Genomic DNA, 20,702 nt, shown 5'->3' on the forward strand with positions numbered 1-20,702 from the left:
TCAGAGCATGACTGACTCAAGCTGAAAATCATTTACATATATATATATATATATATATATGTGTGTGTGTGTGTATGTGTGCGCACGCATGTATACATATACATACATATATACATACATACATATACTTGTTAGTTGCTTCTTTTTCTCCTTCTTCCTTTTTAAAAAATACTGTGGATTTAACCCAGGGGCACTTTACCACTGAGCTACTTCCTGCCTTTTTATTTTTTATTTTGAGATAGGGTCTCACAAATTTGCCAAGGCTGGCCTTGAACTTGTGATTCTCCTGCCTCAGCCTCCTGATTGCACCACTATGCCCAGTGTCAAACAGAGTTTAAATATTTCATGTTTATCCCTACAGTGTTCATATGTCTTACACTTTCTAGGAAAATTCAGATTGTAAATTTAGATTTAATTTTGGACCACACCCCCACCTTGCATTTGGTGAAAAAAAAAATATGGTCACCACAATTATATAGACCTGGCAAGTGTAAGTTGTGGAAGAAAACTAATCAAGCACATTTTTGTCTTAGAGGCACATAAAATATTAAAAGTGAATAGATATTTTATTAGGCCCTTATTTTAAAAATGAAGAATATTCTTGTAAAAGAAAAGACAAAGTTAATTGGATTTCTCCTGTTAGAAATATATATATATATGTATATGTGTGTGTGTATATATATATATATATATGTATATGTGTGTGTGTGTGTATATATATATATATATATATATATATATATATACATATATATATGTATGTATATATGATTTCAGGTTTATCACTACAGTGTTCATATGCTATTTTAAAAATACTATTAAAAACTATTAAAATTTTCTTGGAAACCATGTGCAGGATCTAACAACATGTAAAGACTTATTTAGCAAAATATTTTCTGTTGCAATAAAATCTTCTTTCTTCATTCATTTATTCATTCACTCATGGATTCATTCAATACTATTCAATAAAGTATCTTCCATAGGCCAAACATATTCTAAACACTGGGGATTCAATGGTGAATTCTGACCACGATTCTTTGTTAAGATATTTTATCTTTTTGTAAATGAAATATACTAAAGTGTCTGTCTGCCCACCCCCATGCCCATTGCTGAAGAGGCAGCCACCAGTGCCTTGAAGTAGTTTGAAGTAGAAATAATACCTGTCTCAAGATCAGAGGACCTATAATATGGCTCAGTAGAAAGAGATATGCAAACCCAACAAGATTTCCTTCTCTGCAGAATGTGAACCGAGAAACTATCAGAATTTGCAAGTAAAGATTATGTCTCTTACGATGAGGAAGATGAAATTATAAGGGGAGGAAGATGAAATTATAAGGGATCCAAAATTATGATCAAGAAGAAAGCAAAAGATAGAAGGTATGGAAGTGAGTTGGTGTGGAGAAAAGAGTGGAAGAGCAGAAATGACATGGAGAATGTGAGCCAGAGGGAGATGTGGAGGGGCAGGCCTCTAAATGCCTTGGTATCCAGTGGTGTTTTGGCTCCAAGGTAAATTTCAGTTTTTGTGTATCTTAAAAATCCTCCTTTCTTTGAAGTACATTGAGTAATTATTTGTTCCTTGTACTTTAAAGGGATCAAATAAGTTGTATGGTCTTTTCAGTCATTTGAAATAAGTGTAATAGCCAAAAGATGAAGTATATTTTGTTTTTGTTATTAATTTTTTTTTTTTTGGTGTTAGGGTTTGAACCCACTACTTGTGCATGCTAAGCTTGCACCCAACCACTGAGTTACACTCCTCAACGCAAGGTACTTTTAAACTAAAGGATCAATCTTGAAATAAACACAAGTTATTCCCATTCGACCTCTATCTATGTAGGTTTGCAAGCCTACTTGTAAATCATGCCAGCACGATTTATAGGGAGTTGTTTTTGGAACCTTTACTCCTTGTTTTAAATATCAACAATTGTGTTATAGCATTACTGCAGAACTGAAATGACATTCAGCCTTTGGTCTAGAAAATCTTGTCAATCACTCATTTATTTTGCTTTCATAGATTGTATTTTCATGTTATCTTGACTTTAGATTTAGATCAGATAATAATAGTGTCCACAAAGTCTTGATTTAGCTTAGTGTTTTTGTAGAGCTTACACTGTGTGCTTACTGTGTCAGGTTGTTCTCATTTTATAGTCATAGCAACCGTACAAGGTGTTCCCATTTTACAGATATGAAAAAATGAGAGAGATATTTAAAGTTTCCTCCAAAGTCTCATAGTTATTAAGTGGTGGAGCCAACATTCAAATATAGTTAGAATCTACATTCTGAACCATGACTTTATATGGCTTTGTTCCCATGGAAACCATACAAGATCCTGACTAACCAAAAGTTGTGTTTCTTGTTCCTACTGGCAGTTATATTGCAAAGAAAATTAACTCATTCAACAAATATGCTGTGTAGTGGTGTTCAAGCCTATACAGGGTCTCTGCCCTCAAGAGGGCTTCTGCCCTTTTAGACTCCTATCAGTTTGGTTGGTCTTTCAGAATATAATTTTTCCTTGGGTGTGCTCTTAAAATTTAAGGCTAAAACATTGGCACTTTGGTGATTTTAATAAGGTTTATTTTTGTTGGATCAGGTATTTGTAGCATATTGACAGTGGTTAATTATTTTTATTTGGCTGGAATTTTTCCCTCTGACCCTCCATCAATCCCATCTTTCCCTTGTCCATATCTTTATTTTTGTTTTTAATTTTAAAGTATAGTAGTATAATTTGCGTCTGCTTCATTCCTTTCCAGATTCTTTTTTGATTTTTAAAAAATTTTTGTAGAGCACTAATGATCTAGCTTAACTCAGTATAATTTATCAACTTAAAATGGCATCGAATCAATTTTATCAGGATTAGGTTCACTGTAATGTTGACAGAAAAAACCCAAATGATGGTGGCTTAAATAAGACTTTTAGCTTTTTTTTTTTTTTCATTTTAAGGAATTTTTGGAGGTGAGTAGCATAGGAATGGCATAGAGGCTTCACAAAGTTGTCAGGGATCCAGCTCCCTTTTACTCCCTGTTATCTTCAGGGTATGGTTATCCTCCTCATGGTTCAAGATGGCAGAAAGGGCTCTAGGCATCAGAAAATGTTCAGGAAGATAGGATGAAGAGAAGGGATAAGAAGAGTCTAACTTCTTCCTTTTAAGAAATTTTTAAATGTAAGTCCCACACAACATTTCTGGTTAGATCTCAGTAGCCAGAATGTAGTTATATGGCCACATTCACTAAAAAGGAGACTTTGGAAATGTAAGATTTTAGGTAAGTTGCAATAGGCTTAGTCAGAAATGGGGGTTTGTCATTAGAGAAGAATAAGAGAAGTCTTTGCTACATGCACCTTACATAAAGTTGGCATTTGGTAAAAATTTGTTCCTTCATTTTGTTAAAGTTGATGGTCACATTCTTAAATGGTATCCAGGCCATTAATGAAGATAATGAATCTAAGGACTTTCCCTCTTATTTCTTTTTCACTTTATGGTAACATAGCATATTATTTCATTAATTTCATTCAAAATAAACCCACCTGGAAGCAGCTTAGGCAAAATAGGGAATATATTGGGAGGACACATAGAAGAGACAAGCCTATACAGAAGGAAAGGCAGAAATTAAGCCACTTCCTTGAAAGTGAGAATTCCAGTGTAAAAAGCATGATCTGTCTTCTCTGCTTCCCTTTGTCCATTGAATTTATTCTCTCGATGTAGAATGATTTTTTTTTTCACATGGGAAAAAAACTGTGTCCAATGATATCTCCCAGATTCTCCCCACCCTCGCCCCACCACATTTTACATTTCCCAGACATTATATCTAGGTGAGGCCTGAGATGATTTTTCTTCCTAAGTCTAAAAATCCTGGAGGAATGGCTTAATTGGATCATTTTAAAAAAAATCATGTATCTTTCTCATGACCAACTAGCTATGGCAAATGATTGCAGTCACATGGCTCTTCTTGCTGCCATAATGATAGAATTGTGGGGCCAGCTCCTATTGAAAAGGTGGTATGGTAGTCAGCTTTTCATCACTATGACCAAAATACCCGACAAGAACAACTTTAAGGAGGAAAAGTTTATTTTGATTTGTTTCAGAAGTTCAGTCCATGATTGGCTGACTCCACTGCTCTGATCATGGTGGTCAGGAAGCAGAGAGGAGGGGTGGGGGAAGGGGACACAGGGAAGATGAATCCTTCCAGTATATGACCCCAGTGACTTACCTCCTCTAGCAATACGACACCTGCCTCCAGCTACCACCAATTAGTCTATTCAAACTAGTACAGATGAATCAGGTTACAGTTTTCATAATCTAACAATTTCACATCTGAATATTCTTACATTTTAAACACAGGAGCTTTGGGGGCAATCCCTCATATCCAAATCATAACAGGTGGTTGCTGGTCACATAATTAAATACGTGTTCACTACTGTTGAGAGCCACAGCCAAAGGGGCCCCAGCAAACTTCCAGCTGCCAGCAAACTTCCAGCTGCCGGCTGATGATTGGCTCACAGCGGCCCCAGCAACATCTAGCTGATTGGCTCCTCGGCCCCAGCAACATCTAGCTGATTGGCTCCTCTGCGGTGATGCTCATTGGACTGTTTCCCTGCCCTTTCAGACCACGGAGCTGCTCATTGGGGGACTTTTTTTGGCTCCGCCCACGTGACCCAGCCAATCGGCCTCAAGAGCAGGAGGATTGTGGGAGGTGGAGAGAGGCTTGTGTGGGGGAGAGAGGCTTGTGGAAAGCAGGTGGTGGCAGTTGAGGCTCTGAGGATTTTTCCTGAGAGGCTGTTTTGTTTGGCGTGTGTGGTTCTAAAAATAAAGTTAGTTTCTTTTGACAAGTGGCTCCTGATTGTGCCCAGCCAGACTGCGGCAACTACAATTATATGTAATGGAAAAACAGAGGTCAGAGGTCTGAATTAAATGAATAGTAAAGAAGAACAGTATCTATATTAATGCATAAAAATGAGTTAGCTATGAATAAACATTATTTAGTAGGGCTGCAATGTATACAACATGTACTATGTGTCAGGTATTGTTCTGAGTCCTTTTTAATATTTTGAGTCCTTTATTCCTCACAACCCTATGAACTAGGGATTATTTTAAAAAAATTTTTAGTTGTTGATGGACCTTTATTTTTATTTATTTTATGCAGTGCTGAGTTTACTCCAGGACTACATTGGTTTTCAAATATATTGATTAGAATAGTCTGAGACTCTTCTGATTGTAGCATATTCTAATCTAACACAACCGAGATTGTAGGTCATACTGCTGTGAAAAATACTCCCACATTTCAGCAGCTTAAACAACAAAAATGTGTTACTTACTCTGACTACATGAGGGGGGTGGGTGGGTTGTTCCAAGTTGTCCTTGTTGGGAACATAGGCCAAGAGAGGCTTTACCATCTTCAGCAATACTGGTCTTAAGGCTGGGGAAGAGTAAACACTGTAAGGACTTATACTGGCAATTAAATGCTCTACCCGGAAGTGACACATACCACTTGGACCCACAACCTGCTACAGCCTAGTCCCTACCTGCAAAGGGGGAGGGTGTCTGGGGTGGGCATGGAAAAGTGTAGTCTTTTAATGCGTGGAAGGAGAGGGTAAGCAATGTAAGTGTTTACCATTCTGGGAATTCATCTACTGATTGACTCGGGTTAATTGAGTTGCCCTTCTTGTAGCTGGATTTTTGGGTGGTTATCCAGAAAAACAAGCAAATAAAAACAACAACAAGAAACTCTATTAATAAGAAAGAAATGGAAGTGGATGGTAAATAATAGATCAATAATGTGAAGTATATGCTGCCTTGATCCAAAGAAAAAGACCAGAATTTCAGCTGTGGAGGCAAGTCATACAGAGAGAAAGTGTGGCTAGTTTCATCAGCTTTTAAATCAATCACTTCATTTACTCTTCCGATGGGAAAGATTAGCTCTGGCTTTTTAATGAGTGAGTATAGAGTTTCTATTTAAGGATATGGCTCAAAAATGACTTAAAACACTTACTGGATTTGAAAAGAGAGACTATTTTTCCACATTTCATTTTTGTAGTTATTGTCAATGGTATGTCAAGTTGGCTGAATTTATAGTTTTAGAACTGGCAACAACTACAAATTATCCAGTCCAACCCCCTTATTTTCAGATGATAAAACAGAGGTCCCCAATGGATAAAATCATTATTTCAAGGTTATACTTTCTTGCCTGTGCTAATAACTCTACTACCCTTTGTATGATTTTCTGCAAAATAGAATACCATAAATGAAATGTAGTTAGAGCAATGATTATAAAATAAGAATAATTAAAAGTTATTGAGAATATTTGCAGTGCTGACATTGAGTTGGTATACAGTGGTAGAGATGGAAAAATTTCTAAACTCTTTACTAAGCAGCAGCTGCTGAGTCTCCTGAATGCCTCAATCCCTCTTGGGACCCAGTGGATTTCCCCACTATCATTAACAATAGGATCCACCTCAAAGGTTTGATTTGAGAATTAAATGATGGAGGTGAAGAGCTTAGCTTGGGGCCTTGTGCTCAGCAATGTTACACCTTGGCTATTATTTTTATTACAGTAATAATAAAATGGTAGTAAATTTCAAACTAGTTTCTACATGAATGTTCACAACTTAGGAAATGTGATAGCATTTTAGTTCATTAACTTTGATCTAGCTAATCTCTTAATAAAATGGCCACTCATGTACTCACTTAAACTTTCAGTTTGATCTTTTCCATTGTCTAAGAGTTGACTCCTTGCCCCACATCCAAGTCTTAGTCATCTCTGACAGAAGACTAAGAATGGACCCAGGCTGACCCATAAAAGAAAGTGACAGACTGAGAAGATCCTTTTAGTTCTTGTGGAGAATGTTTTGTACAGCCTTTTGTCGAGCAGAACTTTTCTATAATTTTTGGAATAAGCAAAGATAGGCCCAAAGCCTAATTTGGTGGGGAAGGAATGGAGGAAAAGATGGAGTACTTCTTGCCTGAGCAAATATGAGAAACTGGGAGTGATGAGAGGCAGAGGTAAGCAGCTGGAGTGAGAAGAGAAAGAGAATGAGGAGGCCCAGCAGCAGATCTGGAGGCTGGAGAGTGTGAATAAATACCTTTGACAAAGACACTTTCTGATGATCAGTGATGTTTAGAATCTTTTAGGGGTGCTTTCTCAGAAACAGCCTTGTTAGAGAAAAGCAGTTTCAGGACTTTTTCCTCTTTGAAGAGAGTAGAAATGTATTTTCTGTTTTTGCAGGGCTGGGGATGGAACGCAGGGCCTTTCACTTGGCAGGCAAGCATTCTACCACTGCGCTACACTACCGAGCCCCAGAAATATACTTTTTCTAAGCTGGGATCTTTATTTGCACTAAAAGAGGCAGTGTAAGCACTCCTGTTATAAGTGATTGTCAGGAAATTCATTATCTGTCTGGAATGTGTAAAGAATTCTTCTCAAATGGCAGTTATTTAACTGATACTTCCAGTTTTGGGATGGCAGCTAAATCCTGGGCATCCCCTCAAATGGGCTTTGATAATAGTGTTCTGTTACAGGCTGAGAAACACTCAACAGAGATCAGAATTGCTGAAGAACTAGTTTCTGACTGTACTCCAGAGACATCAAAGTTGTTTGGTATTTTAATGTACAATATATTGTCTTATGAAAATGTGCTAAATCTTGGACAAACTTTTTTTTTCTTCTTCGTGTTTGCATTTTGATGGAAAGAAGGTGGGAAAGAGAAATTTTTAAATTCCTAGGTTTTTGGAAGGGAAAATTGAAGACCAGATTAAAAAACCTGGATATTTTAAGGCTAAGGTAAAGCTTTGAACTTGGAGATCTGAATGAATTACAGAACATAACCTATAATGATATTAAATGAACCAGAAATATTTCTCTCTTAAAACAAAGTATGCCAGTTAAAATATTTTTTAGAATGCTGTGTTTAAACTAAACAGTAAATAACCACTCCACATCAGGCTTATCTAGGGAGGGGATGTAGTTGAGCGGTAGAACACATCTAGTATTAGGTTGTCTTTAGGCCCTGGGTTCTGGGTTCAATTTCCAGCCTGTGTGTGTGTGTGTGCGCGCTCGCGCGCGCCCATCAACATTAAAATCTAGAGTGCGACTGATACGTTTTGCTTTTGACCCATGTAACGGGTGTAAGTCTAAAATTTGTTTATTTCTAACAACCAAAGTGTGTAACTCTTACAATTTTTTAAATTTATTTAGTCCAGGTGTCTCATGGGCGGGCACCATCCATGCATTTCCATGCATTTAATAACTGGTTATTGAATGATTTTGTTAAAAGATGACACCCAAACTCCCTGGGCTAAGAACATAATTCTGGCTTTGCTAGAAAATGGCGGGGAGCAGGGGTGGGGCGTGTGGAAAGTCTCACCCTGGCTATGTGACTCAATTTTCCTCTCAGTTTTCTCTTACAGGGAAATAACCATAAAATGACTGCAAAGTACTTGGCCCCTTTTGAAATCTGACAATAAACCAATGTCTAGAAAAGTCTCTGAAAGAAGAGCCTGAGCTGCTTGCGGGCAGGGATTTCCTTTTTTGAATCAACAGTATCTTATTTGTATCTCTGAAACACAGTTGTTGGTCTAGAAAAAAGTCTCGATACATAGTGAATTTATGAACGGTATTAGACAGATTGCATTCTTGGCAGGCCGCTGCTACTTAAATCTGTGAGCCTTTCAATACTTAGAATCTCAAAGGTGGCCGGTCTTTGCTCTATAGTGAATACCCATTCTATTTACTAAAAAGAAATAAAAAATAAAAATAAAAAGGCAGGCCGAAAAGAATAATTCTTGGCCTCAGGGAACCATTTAGTCTTTCTAGCTAGCTTTGCCGGGGGTTTGGGTTCTGGGTCCCGAGGCTACGGGGAAGAGTTCAGGACGGGAAGCTCATTTTCCGGCCCTCTGATTGGCCGGCTCGCACTCCACTCACGAGGCTGTCGGCTCTGATTGGGTCCTGCGACACCCCTCGGCCTGAGACTACTTTGTGTGCCGGGGCCGCGCGCCCAGGTCCTCCCGCTCAGCTCGCGGTCAGGACTGGCCGGAGGTAGCTTTACGGCCCACTGCTCTGCTTCGCTGGCGCCAGGAATTTCCCGAGTCCGAGCGGGTAGGAAGCATCCTAAGGAAAAGTCTCTCCCTCCCTCCCGGTGCTGTTCTCTTCCCCGTACTCAATAAACTTCCGCTTCAGAGGGCTGCTGTGGCCGCGGGTCGGGAGAGGCCCGTCCCGCTGTGGCCCTCGTGGGGGGTCTTTCTCTTTGCGCAAATGTGGACACATAGCTCCCACAAGACAGGGCTGCGCTGGGCTGCGTGGGAGCGGTGCCCTTGTGGGATCGCGCTGCGGGCTGCGGCCGAACGGCCGGACTGGGCTGCAGGGACTGAGTAGTAGCAGGGACTGAGTAGTAGCAGCAACAACAGCAGCAGCGACCACCCCTAAAAGTAGGAAGGAACATGCTTCGAATCCCCATAGCGGCTCCACCTTCGGGCCGCGGAGGTCGTCCCCCCGCCCCCCCCTCCTTCAGGCGCTCTAAAGAAAACGGCGTTCCCTGAAGGTGGCTCTCCCTGGCAGAGGTGCGCTCGACTCGCGCCCCCTCTGCCTCCAGCCTTAAGGCGGTAGAGGGCGGCCTGCGCCTGTGTGCGAGCCGGACTCAGCGTCCGTGCGCAGCCTCTGCCTTGCTGGAACTCTTGCCGTCCCGCTGTGGCCCGAGGCTCTTAGTGGCGGTGGATGCTGCAGCTACGCTTTCCACGGGCTCAGCGAGAAAGGGGGCGGGGAGGAGTTCTGGCACATGCCAGGGTCGCCGTAGGAGGCAGCGGCCAGCGCATGCGCGCTCTCTCCCAGAAGCGTGGAACGCTGAGGGGCGCGCGCCCCCATCCGCGCGTGCCCGCCCGCGCCCCCATCCGCGCGTGCCCACCCGCGCTGGCCGAGGCTTCCCCGCCTGCGCTTGTTGTCGGAGCCGCTCCGGCGCGTGCGCGCGTTATCTCGGGCCGACCCTAGTGGCCGGGTTCCCTCGGTTCCAGGCCCCCGCCCCCCGCCGCCTTCTCTCGGCCCCCAGCCAACCGGTCCCCTACCTCTCCTCGCGGAATGGGGCCGGTGCTACTTGGGGTCGCGCGCCCGGGACCCGGCTCGCGCTCGGTCTCGCGCTGGTCAGCTCTGCCCGGCTCGCGCCGCCTCGCGCTCTCCCTCAGTCAGTGGCGCCGGAGGCTCCGTTAAGCGGCGACCGTGGTTCCTGTTTCCGTTTCTTCCTCTCCCTTCGGTCGGGAGTAGCATCCTCCACCCAGCTACCCCTCCCACTCCCCCATCGCTGGGCAGCTGCGGCTGAGGGTTGTGGCGGCGGCGGCGACGCGAAACGGCGGAGACCCTTGCTCCCGCCTCGGGTAAGGGGGCGTTAGGAGTCGGGCCCCGCGCGCCTCGGGTATTGGGCTGGGCGAGCGCGGGATCTGTGGAGGCTGTGGGGCTGTCTCTTCTCTTCTCCGGGCGACCCCTGGGCCTGTTGCTGCAACTGCTGCTGCTTATCCAGCGGCTCCCGGAAAAGTGGGGAGGGAGACCCCGGGAGCTCTGGCGGGTGTCCTGGCACGGCCCGGGAGGCACGGGCAAGGGTTGAGGGGTAACCACCGCCAAGCCGGGACGCTGCGCTGTGGCAGCCACCGCGTCGCGCATCCTTGCTTAGGGCAGGGGCCGAAGCGGAGGAGAGAAGGGATGGGGGCGGGGGTGGGAGGTGTCCCTCAGCTTTCCATATCTCCAGACTGCACCTACCCTTTGGGCAGCGCTTGGTGCCTGTAGTCACCGACTGTGGGAAGGAGGATGCCTCTGTGTTATGGGGTTTCTGGGAGGGCTTCTCAGGCTACAAATCATGGAGAAAACCCGCACAAAGATGCGCTGGCGGCAAGGGGCCGATGCAGGGCAGTTAACGGCGTGACTGCCTTAGTGCCTCCTTTTGATGTGCAAATGTACTGGCGGCTTTTGAGTGCCTAAACTTGTTTGGAAAGGTTAAATGCGCTTATATTTATTAGTTCAAGGAGGTTTGTCCTGCCAGTGTGAGTAGGTTGTCGGATGCAGCACCTGTTCTCTTAATGGTGGGAATTGCAATCTTCCGAGACGCAACGTATTTAAGTTAAATGGCAATGTCAGGGTTAACGGGTTTACCTCTGATGAGCATTTAGCATTTTGGTGCATATTACCCTTTAGAATGAGGATACAAGCAGGGAGAAGTGGCGTGTTTTTCCTATCTGTGTTTAAATTAAGCTAACTCAAGAAGGTGGACCCAGGAAAGCCGGACTGCAGTAGATAACCCCAAATCTCAAGTCTTCTGTAAGAGTGTAATGCAAATTTTTTATTAAGAGTTAAACTTGTCACGAGTAACTGACTTGACTTTGGCTTATCTCTATAGAAACTGTAAGTGGGTTTCATTATAGATTTTTTTCTTTTTATTTCTGGGGTTAAGTGAATTAAGTGCAAATTAATTTTTTTGATTAAATTGTAACATGTTTTATGCCCAGTTCTCTAAAAAAGGTGCACCATATAGAAAGTATTTTAGGGGAGAAATTATACACTGAAATGTGTAAGTTGTCTCTCTTCTTTAAACTTAAAACAACCTAAATCCCTAAGCCAATTGTAAGTTCCTGTTTGTTGCTATCCTTGTGAAGTATATTATAAAGTGTGTATAGAAAGTCTTAATTATAAATGTTGTGTTAGTTATAAAATGCTATTTATAAATAACTTCAGTAGGAAGGACAAAGTAGAAAAACAAGCATTTGAAATTGTGATTTTTATAGGCTTTAATATGTAAAAATGTAGGGAGTTAGATGAATAGACTTGGAGGCATGGATTTTTCTTTTGCTGCTCTATAAATTGAGAATTCTGTTTGAATTGAGCAGAACAGCTGGTATGAAACTTGGATAGTTTGCAGAAAATATGCAAAAATGTGTCTTTGATCAAATAGTTAACATGAAGGGTGTCTTGTAGTTTACTAGGAGAATGATTCAAAATAGTTTTAATATGGTACTGTATAGATTGTATTTATGTTTGTGAATTTATCTAAAAAGTCACTTTAAGTTGTTTTCCTGAAGAAACAATCATTCTGATTGCATTTTGGAATGTCTTATTACAAATTCTAAACAATTAATTTTTAAGGAATAGGAATATCCTTAAAAGTATGAATTTTGAAATTTGCTAATGGTTTGAAAAACTTGTGTTCATCGTTTGTTGTTTTAAATGTAGTTACATTAGTAGGTTGGTCTGGAGGGGGAGCTAGTGCCAAAGCAAAGTATCGCTTAATAGCTGTTTGAACTTTGAAAACACTAAAACCATATTTTTTGACCAGGAGAAACATAAATTTTTGATTAAAAAAGTAGGGGAATTAATGTGGGCATATATCTGCACCTAGTTATTTGTAGGGTGCATATGTTATAATTACAAAGTCATCATCTGAAATAATGAAAGGAAGTGTTTAAGTTTCTTGAATTTCTCACGTAAAATATCTGAAAATATGTCCTAGTGTGATAGTCTTTTCTCAACCTTCTTGTGCAGCACATTGAAAGGGAATATGTGTTCTTGACCCTTTGTGCAATTGTGTGTTAATTTTTTTCTTTCTAATATTTGTAGTCCTAAAAAGTGTTTCAAGCAGAGTCTTGTATAGGTGGAGATATTAATTTTATAGTAAGGTTGGTATTTTTCAAAAGTGGAAATACTTTAAAAAAGAAATGGAGGGCTGGGGTCATAGCGTAGTGATAGAGTACTTGCCTAGCGTGTGTGAGGCACTGGGTTTGATTCTCAGCACCACATATAAATTAAAAAAAAAAAAAGGTCCATTGACAACTAAAAAAAAAAAAAAAAGAAAGAAAGAAAGCAGTATCCCCGTGTTACTTCTTAACCTTTATAATTGTTGTCTTCTATAATATAATGCAGGGGGTCTAGCTGATCTATTAAATTGAACTTGTATCTTTGATTTTGTGGTCTGTGTCCCTTATTTAGATTTCTGAACTGTCATCAGTTAGATATGTTGTTTTATTTCTGATCATTCACATGTCTTAAATTCAAGCCTAGAAACTGATAATGATGTGTAGATTAAATCATTAGCATATTCACTTTTCTGAGGACAATAGTTGATTGTTATCTGTAAATTATGTAAAGAGAATCTCAATGATGATAAATAAGAAATAATTTTAAAAATTTATTTAATGGTTATTTTTGTTTTACTATAATCTGCAATTAGTAAATATCTTGGTTTAATTAAATGATAGATGCACCTGTTTCATTTTATAACACATACATAAGTATAGAAGAAAGTGTGTCATTCCATTTTATGAACATAAAAGTAAATATTTTTTAAAAGTAAGTTTTCCTTTTGTGTATGTGTGTGTGTGTGTGTGTGTGTGTGTGTGTGTGGAGGGGGGTACTGGGGATTGAACCAAGGCCCTCAAGGATATTTGGCAAGTGCTTTACCTCTGAATTATACCCCCTGCCCTTTTAATTTTACTTTGAGATAGTGGTCTTGCTAAGTTGCCCAGATTGACCTCCATCTTGTGATCCTCCTGCCTTAGTCTCCTAAATAGCTGGAATTATAGGTGAGTGCCAAAGCACTGGGCTGGACTAATTTTTAAAGAGCCTTAAAAATACCTTCGGGGCTGGGGATGTGGCTCAAGCGGTAACTCGCTCGCCTGGCATGCACAGGGCGCTGGGTTCGATCTTCAGCACCACATAAAAATAAAATAAAGATGTTGTCCACCGAAAATTAAAAAAATAAATATTAAAAAAATTCTCTCTCTTTTTAAAAAAAATCTTCAACAAAAGTGTATTTTTGGGGTGTGTGTGCATTTAAAAAATGTGTTAGAATTGATTAATATCAAGTCTCAACCTTCTTCTCTTTGCATTCTCTCTTGCCTAAATTTCCCCTCCTCCAACTACCCTTCCTTATCTCACAGTTTTCTTTTTGGAATGATTTAAAATCAAACCAATAAAGTTAACCTTATCACTCAACTTGTGGAGGTTTTTCTTCCTTGACTAAATAACTTTATATGAATCTCTAAAATATTTTGAACATATAACTTATATAAACTTTATATGATACTGTACATTTGTCTTTCAGTAAAAAAAGAGCAAATTAAATGTCTATGATATTATGCCATGGATGTCAATTACTTCTTGTATAACACTTCACAGAAAGCATAACTACAGGGTTAATTTTATTTAAGGTTTCTTTTAAGAAGTCTTTATTTGATAAAACCTAGTATCCTACTCATATTACTATTTAAAAACATTTCTCTGTGATAGTTTTGGTCATAAAAAGATGAAGGGTGGAGCTGGGGTTGTAGCTCAGTGGTAGAGTGCTTGCCTGGCATGGGTGAGGCACTGGGTTTGATCCTCAGCTCCACATATAAATAAATAAAATAAAGATAATGTCTCCATTTACAACTAAAAACCAAGAATTGTACTGGTTGGTAGCCAGCCTTGTTGGAGATAAGGGAGTTGTTCCTCCTCCCCCTCCTCCCCCTCCCCCTCCCCCTCTCCCCACCCCTTCCACTTTCTTCTATTTGTCACCCTTTCCTGGCAGTGGTAGGAAATATGAGAATTGACTTTGGGTTTTCCTTTTTTTCTTCTTTCTTTCTTAAAACATTAGTTCTTAATGTTATAATAGGTTTTTTTAATAATGAATTTGTTTACTTTTGAGATAGTAGGCAAAAGATCAGAACATCATTTTTATACTTTGGTGGTACTAGTGATTGAACCCAGGGCCATGCAGATGGTAGGCAAGTGCTCTCTACACAGCTGTTATTTCCAGTCTTTTAAATTTTATTTTTGAGACTGGGTCTTGCTTGCTAGTTTCTTGTGCTAGTCTTTTAACTTGCGATCTTCTTCCATCAGTCTCGCCAGCATCTGGGATTACAGGTGTGTGCACCATGCACTGCAAAGTTTTAATATTTTTTATTGAAAAATAAATTTGTAACTTTATATGAAAAGGGAGATGGGACTAGTGGTGTATGTAGCCTAGTGATTAGAGCACATGCTTAGAATATAGGAGACCATAGATTCAATCCCCAGCACCAAAAACAAACAAACAAATAAACAAAGGGGTTGTGGAAGATGGTTTATGATTAAGGGTCATGGATCAGTCACATACTTATTCTACCTAATGTTTAATATAATCCCCTCTTCTACTTTCCTGGAGTGCATTCTCATGTCCCTTATTTTTATCTTCATCTATAGAGTTCCTGACTTCGAGGAATTGGTTTTTATAAAAACAAATTCTTCACCTGTTTTGTATGCCTCATTGCAATAATATCAAATACTATGTTCATTGAAGAGAGCTTTTAAAAAATATTTTTAGCTGTAGATGGACACAATACTTTTTTAGTTTGTCTATTTAGCTTTTCTATGTGGTGCTGGGGATTGAACCCAGTGCCTCATGCATGCTAGGCAAGTGCTCTACCACTGAGCCACAACCCCAGCCCAAAGAAAACTCTTTTTTTTTTTTTTGTATTAGGGATTGAACCCAGGGGTGCTCTGCCATTGAGCTTCATCCTCAGCCCTTTTTATTGTTTATTTTGAGATGAGGTCTCCTGCCAAGTTGCCTAGGCTGGCCTTGAATTTGTGATCCTCAGCCTCCTGAGTAGCTGGGATTTTAGGAGTGTGCCCAGCTAAGAGAACTCTTAAACTCTTAAACAGTGTTCCTCTACTTAAGGGAGTACTCTAAGTGGGTTTAAGCCAGCTATTGTGAAAAGTTCTCATGGAGTAAATGTATTTGATAATTAGAGCCCTAATTGTTTGATTCAGTTTTTCCAACATGTGGAGTTGTACTTGTACCTAAAGGAGAGGTAGAGATTTAGTAGAGATTCTGTTACAGTTTTTGTGCTTTGAGTTCTTTGAATAACTATTCAGTTATCAAATGTCAAAAATTAATAATTTTGAGAAAACCTATTCAAAGTTAGAGCTAAGTCAGGGTAAACATTTTGCTTTCTTTTTCATAAGTTTTAGATTTTTCTCTTTTAAAAAATTTAGTGAAACTCTAGGGTTTAGGAAGGAGGTAATTGAAATTCTTGGCCAAAAGGCTTTTCTTTATGCTTGGTAAATTGAGCCTCAGCAGTGTTAGGAATGGATGTTTAGTGAGTAATCCTGATTGCCTCCTCTGACGTAATTAGAGACAATTAGGCCTTCATTAACTAAAACTCTTTTTTTTTCCCCCCTAAGGTTCAAATATTAGAAGTATCAGCTTGATAAATAGTGGTGTATGTAGCCTAGGGATTAGAGTTTGTCAGTTATGCTAGGATGAGAGATAATAGTTGCCCTTAAAAGAGATTCTATTAAGTGCTTAAATTATAATAGCACAGGATGTAATGAAAATGAAATCACCAAAGAAGTTTGTTTGGAACAGTTTTGTTAGACCAGATAAGAGTAACAGAATATATCCTCTATTCTGTAACTGTCTGCAGAGACTTGGAGCAATACAGATAGTTCCTAAAATAAAATAATGATAAATAAGTGTTTTAATAGGAATTATGTACAAATTTCCTCTGTATGTTTGTACAGTTTTTTTTTTAAACACAGAGAGAGAGAGAGAATTTTTAAATATTTATTCTTTTTTAGTTTTTCGGCGGACACACATCTTTGTTTGTATGTGGTGCTGAGGCTCGAACCCGGGCTGCATGCATGCCAGGGAGCGCACTACCACTTGGGCCACATCCCCAGCCCTATACTGTTCTTAAATACTTTGTTTCCATTGCAAATGTAAGGCTGGAAAATAAGGTACCTAACTTTTGGAAATTCTAAAGGGAAAAGGATCTGAAGTTTGGAAGAATGCTGCTTTCTTTATGTTAGAGTGATATAGTACTTTTTATAGTTTCCTGAGAGCTGTAAGATCTTGAAGCTAAAATCAGAATTCCTTATTTGTTTAAGTGAAATTTTGTTTTCTTACTACTTTTACTAAGGTATAATTGGTAAATAAAATTATATAAATTTAAGGAGTACATGAAATGGTTACTACAATTAGTAATTATTACAGTGATTACTAGTCAAGCTAATTAACAGTCAAGCTAATTAACATGTTAATTAGCTCACAGTTAACCATTATATGTGTGTACTAAGAACATTTAAGATCTCCTCTTTTAGCAAATTTCAAGATTCATGACAGTATTACTAACTATAGTCAGCCCGATATACATTAGATCTCCAGAATTTATTTATCCTGTATAAAACATCTTGCACTGAAATTTTTGTACCCTTTAAACCAGCATCTTCCCATTTTCCCCTGTCCCTAGTATCCACCATTCTATTTTCTGCTTCTATGAGTTTGACTTTTTAAAATTTCACATAGAAGTGAGATCATATAGTATTTGTCTTTCTGTGCCTTGCTTATTTCACTAAATATAGTGTTCTCTGGTTTCATGCCAATGACAGTGTAGGGGAGGCAAAACTTTTCCTTTATCCTTTCAGGTTTTTCCCCCTAACCTGGGCCTGAGAATTAAATTAACATAAAATAGATCAACAAGAGAAAAGAATACAAACTTATTTAATACAAATTTTATATGACCCAGAAGCCTTCATAAAGAAATGAAAACCTAAAGAGTTAAATGCTTACATACTCAGTAGAACAGTGGCTTGTGTCCCAGTGACTTGGGAAGTTGAGTATCATGAGTTTGAGTCCAGCCTCAGCAACTTAGTGAGACTCTGTCTCAAAATAAAAAGGGCTGGGAATGTAGTTCAGTGGTAAAGTGCCCTTGGGTTCAGTCCGGAGTATCCTCCTGTTCTCCCCAAAAAAGTAACTTGTAAAAAAGCAACCAAATTATATGAGGAGACTTAAATGATAAGAAATATTTTAATAAGGTTTGCACAAAATTCTCTCCATTTCAGCCTCTTCTCCTCAGTAAGAATGTTGATTCCGTTTAGTATCAGGAGGGTATCTTTCATGTGGGAATTTCATCTCCTGCTTTTAAGATATGGAAGTTTAGAATGATTCTCAGGTGCCTTTAACTCAAAATTATCAATATGCCAGAATGGCCTGTTATTTACTTTTTCAACAGGATTTCTTCCTTTTTTAAGGCTGGATAAGATTGCACTTTACATATGCTTACACATACATTTGACCCCCTGCAGCCCTGTATCCCACAGATTGATAGAGCCTGGGATGTAACTCAGTGGTAGAGCACTTGCCTAGTATGCACAGAGCCCTGGGTTTGTTCCCCATTACTGCCATGAGCAAACAAAACAGAAACAAAAAATCCCCACCAAAAATATTCAAGAGACTGAAGATTGTAAATATTTGGGGGGTGGGGAACAACAACAAAAAAACCGTGCATCCATCCCGAAAATGTATAGACTCTTTCTTGTTGTTATGACACAAGAAGTATGGTATAACAGCTATTTATTTAGCATTTGCATTGTGTTAAGCATTATAAATGATCTAGAGATCATCTAAAGTATACGGTAGGAAAAAAAAGTATATGGTAGGATTGCATGGGTTATATGCAAATACTATGCCCTTTTATATAAGGTAATAGGGTATCTGTGCTTTTAGTTATTTGTAGGGGTAGTTATTTGTATGTATTCTAGAACCAATCCCCCACAGGTACTGAGGGGCCATACTATATTTTCTTTACTCATTGATGGACACACCTAGGTTGATTTCATATTTTATCTATTGTAAATAATACTTCAAAGAACATGGTGGTAAAAGATCTCTGACATACTGATTTCATTTTCTTTGAAGGTATACCCAGAAGTGGGATTATTAGAGCATATGATAGGTCTGTGTTTTATTTTGGAAGAATCTGCATAGTGTTTTTTTATAATGATTGTACCAGTTACCACCAACAGTGATAAAAGGGTTTTCTTTTGTGTACTTTCTTGTCAACACTTGCTGTCCTTTGTCTTTATGTGAGTAGTCACTACCAGGTGTAAAATGATATCTCATTGTGATTTTTTTTTGTTCTAATTAGTTACACATGACAGTAGAATGCACTTTAACACATCATACATAAATGGAGTATAACTTCTCGTTCTTCTGTTTGTATATGATGTAGAATCACATTGGTTGTATAGCCATATATGCCATGGGGTAATAATGTCCAATTAATTTTACTATCCTTCCTCCTACCATACCTGCTCCCCTCCCTTCACTTCCCTCTGCCTAATCCAAAATAACTCTATCCTTCCCTAGCACTGCTCCCATTATTTTGAATTAGCATTTACATTATCAGAGAAAACATTTCACCTTTGGTTTTTTGGGATTGGCTCATTTCACTTAGCATGATATTCTCCAGTTCCATACATTTACCTCAAATGCCATAATTTCATTCTTCTTTTTTAAAAAATATTTTTTTAGTTGTAGATGGACACAATACTTTTATTTATTTATTTATTTATTTATTTTTATGTGGTGCTGAGGAATGAACCCAGTGCCTCACACATGTGAGGCAAGCGCTCTGCCACTGAGCCATAACCCCAGGCCAATTTCATTCTTATTTAAGGATGAATAATATTCCATTGTGTATATATACACCACTGTTTCTTTATCCATTCATCTGTTGAAGGACACCTAGCTTGGTTCCATAGTTTAGCTGTTGTGAGTTGAGCTGCTATAAACATTAATGTGGCTGCATCAATGTAGTATGCTGATTTTAAGTCCTTTGGATAGAAACTGAGGAGTAGGATAGCTGGGTCAAATGGTGGTTCCATTAGAAATTTTCTGAGGAATCTCCATACTGCTTTCCATAGTGGTTACACCAATTTGCAGTTCTACCAGCAATGTATCATTGAGGGAATTTTGGTACCAGGGATTGAACTCAGGGGCACTCAACCACTGAGCCACATCCTGGGCCCTATTTTGTATTTTACTTATTTGTATTTTATTCAGGGTCTCACTGAGTTGCTTAATGCCTCACTGTTGACAAGGCTGGCCCCGGATCTTCCTGGCTTGTTGTGATTTCGATTTACATTTCTATTATTATTAGCAATGATGAGCATTTATTCATGTACTAGTTGGCTGTCTGTCAGTCTCTCTGTCTGTCTATCTATCTATCTTATATTATTTGGTGGTGCTGATGATCAAACCCAAGGCCTCATGCATGTTTAGACACGCACTCTACCAATGAGCCACATCCCTAGCTCTACATGTGTTTTTTTGGAAAATGTTTATTTAGGGCCTTTGCCTGCTTTTTAATTGGGTTATTTGTATTCTTGATACTGAGTTGTTTAAGTTCTTTAATTACTGAGTTCCTTCATAGTAATTTATTTATTTATTTGCGAACAAAGAAAATTACATTTTTGGGGGGTTAATTAGGATTACAGTCTGGGAAAACAGAGTCAAGCAATCTTGAAAATGTATTCTCCCTTCTCAGTAATTTAAAAAAAGAAGTTTGTTGAAGTATAATTTATATACCATAAAATTCATAGCTCAAGTTTTAGTAAATTTATACAGTTGTGCAACAATGGTCCCACTCTGGTTTTAGAACACTTTTATCTTCCAAAAAATCTCCCTCTTGCCCATTTTTTAAAAAAATTTTTTATTGTTGGTTGTTCAAAACATTACATAGTACTTGACATATCATATTTCACACTTTGATTCAAGTAGGTTATGAACTCCCATTTTTACCCCATATACAGATTGCAGAATCACATCGGTTACACATCCACTGATTTACATATTGCCATACTAGTGTCTGTTGTATTCTGCTGCCTTTCCTATCCTCTACTATCCCCCCTCCCCTCCCCTCCCCTCCCATCTTCTCTCTCTACCCC

The 20,702-nt window shown here is 39.2% G+C and overlaps 1 protein-coding gene and 1 non-coding gene across 4 annotated transcripts in view; one reads left to right on the top strand and one right to left on the bottom strand.

Moving 5' to 3' along the window:
• The first annotated feature begins 8,958 nt into the window (after nucleotides 1–8,958).
• Nucleotides 8,959–20,702, top strand: part of Fut8 (fucosyltransferase 8) — a 295,897-nt gene continuing 284,153 nt past the window's right edge. For 2 of the 3 annotated variants that reach the window (XM_015490234.2, XM_048798520.1), the window contains exon 1: nucleotides 9,986–10,348. The gene's annotated coding sequence lies outside the window, so the exon portion shown is untranslated. Of the gene's footprint in view, nucleotides 9,084–9,985; nucleotides 10,349–20,702 lie in introns of those variants that run through there. The other variant, XM_048798521.1, reaches the window with a different exon arrangement.
• Trnaa-agc lies at nucleotides 15,345–15,417 on the bottom strand. Its single transcript has one exon. It is a non-coding gene; the product is annotated as a tRNA-Ala (tRNA).

The sequence above is a fragment of the Marmota marmota genome, unplaced genomic scaffold (genome assembly GCF_001458135.2).
Source record: "Marmota marmota marmota unplaced genomic scaffold, marMar, whole genome shotgun sequence".
NCBI classification, from domain to species: Eukaryota; Metazoa; Chordata; class Mammalia; order Rodentia; family Sciuridae; genus Marmota; species Marmota marmota.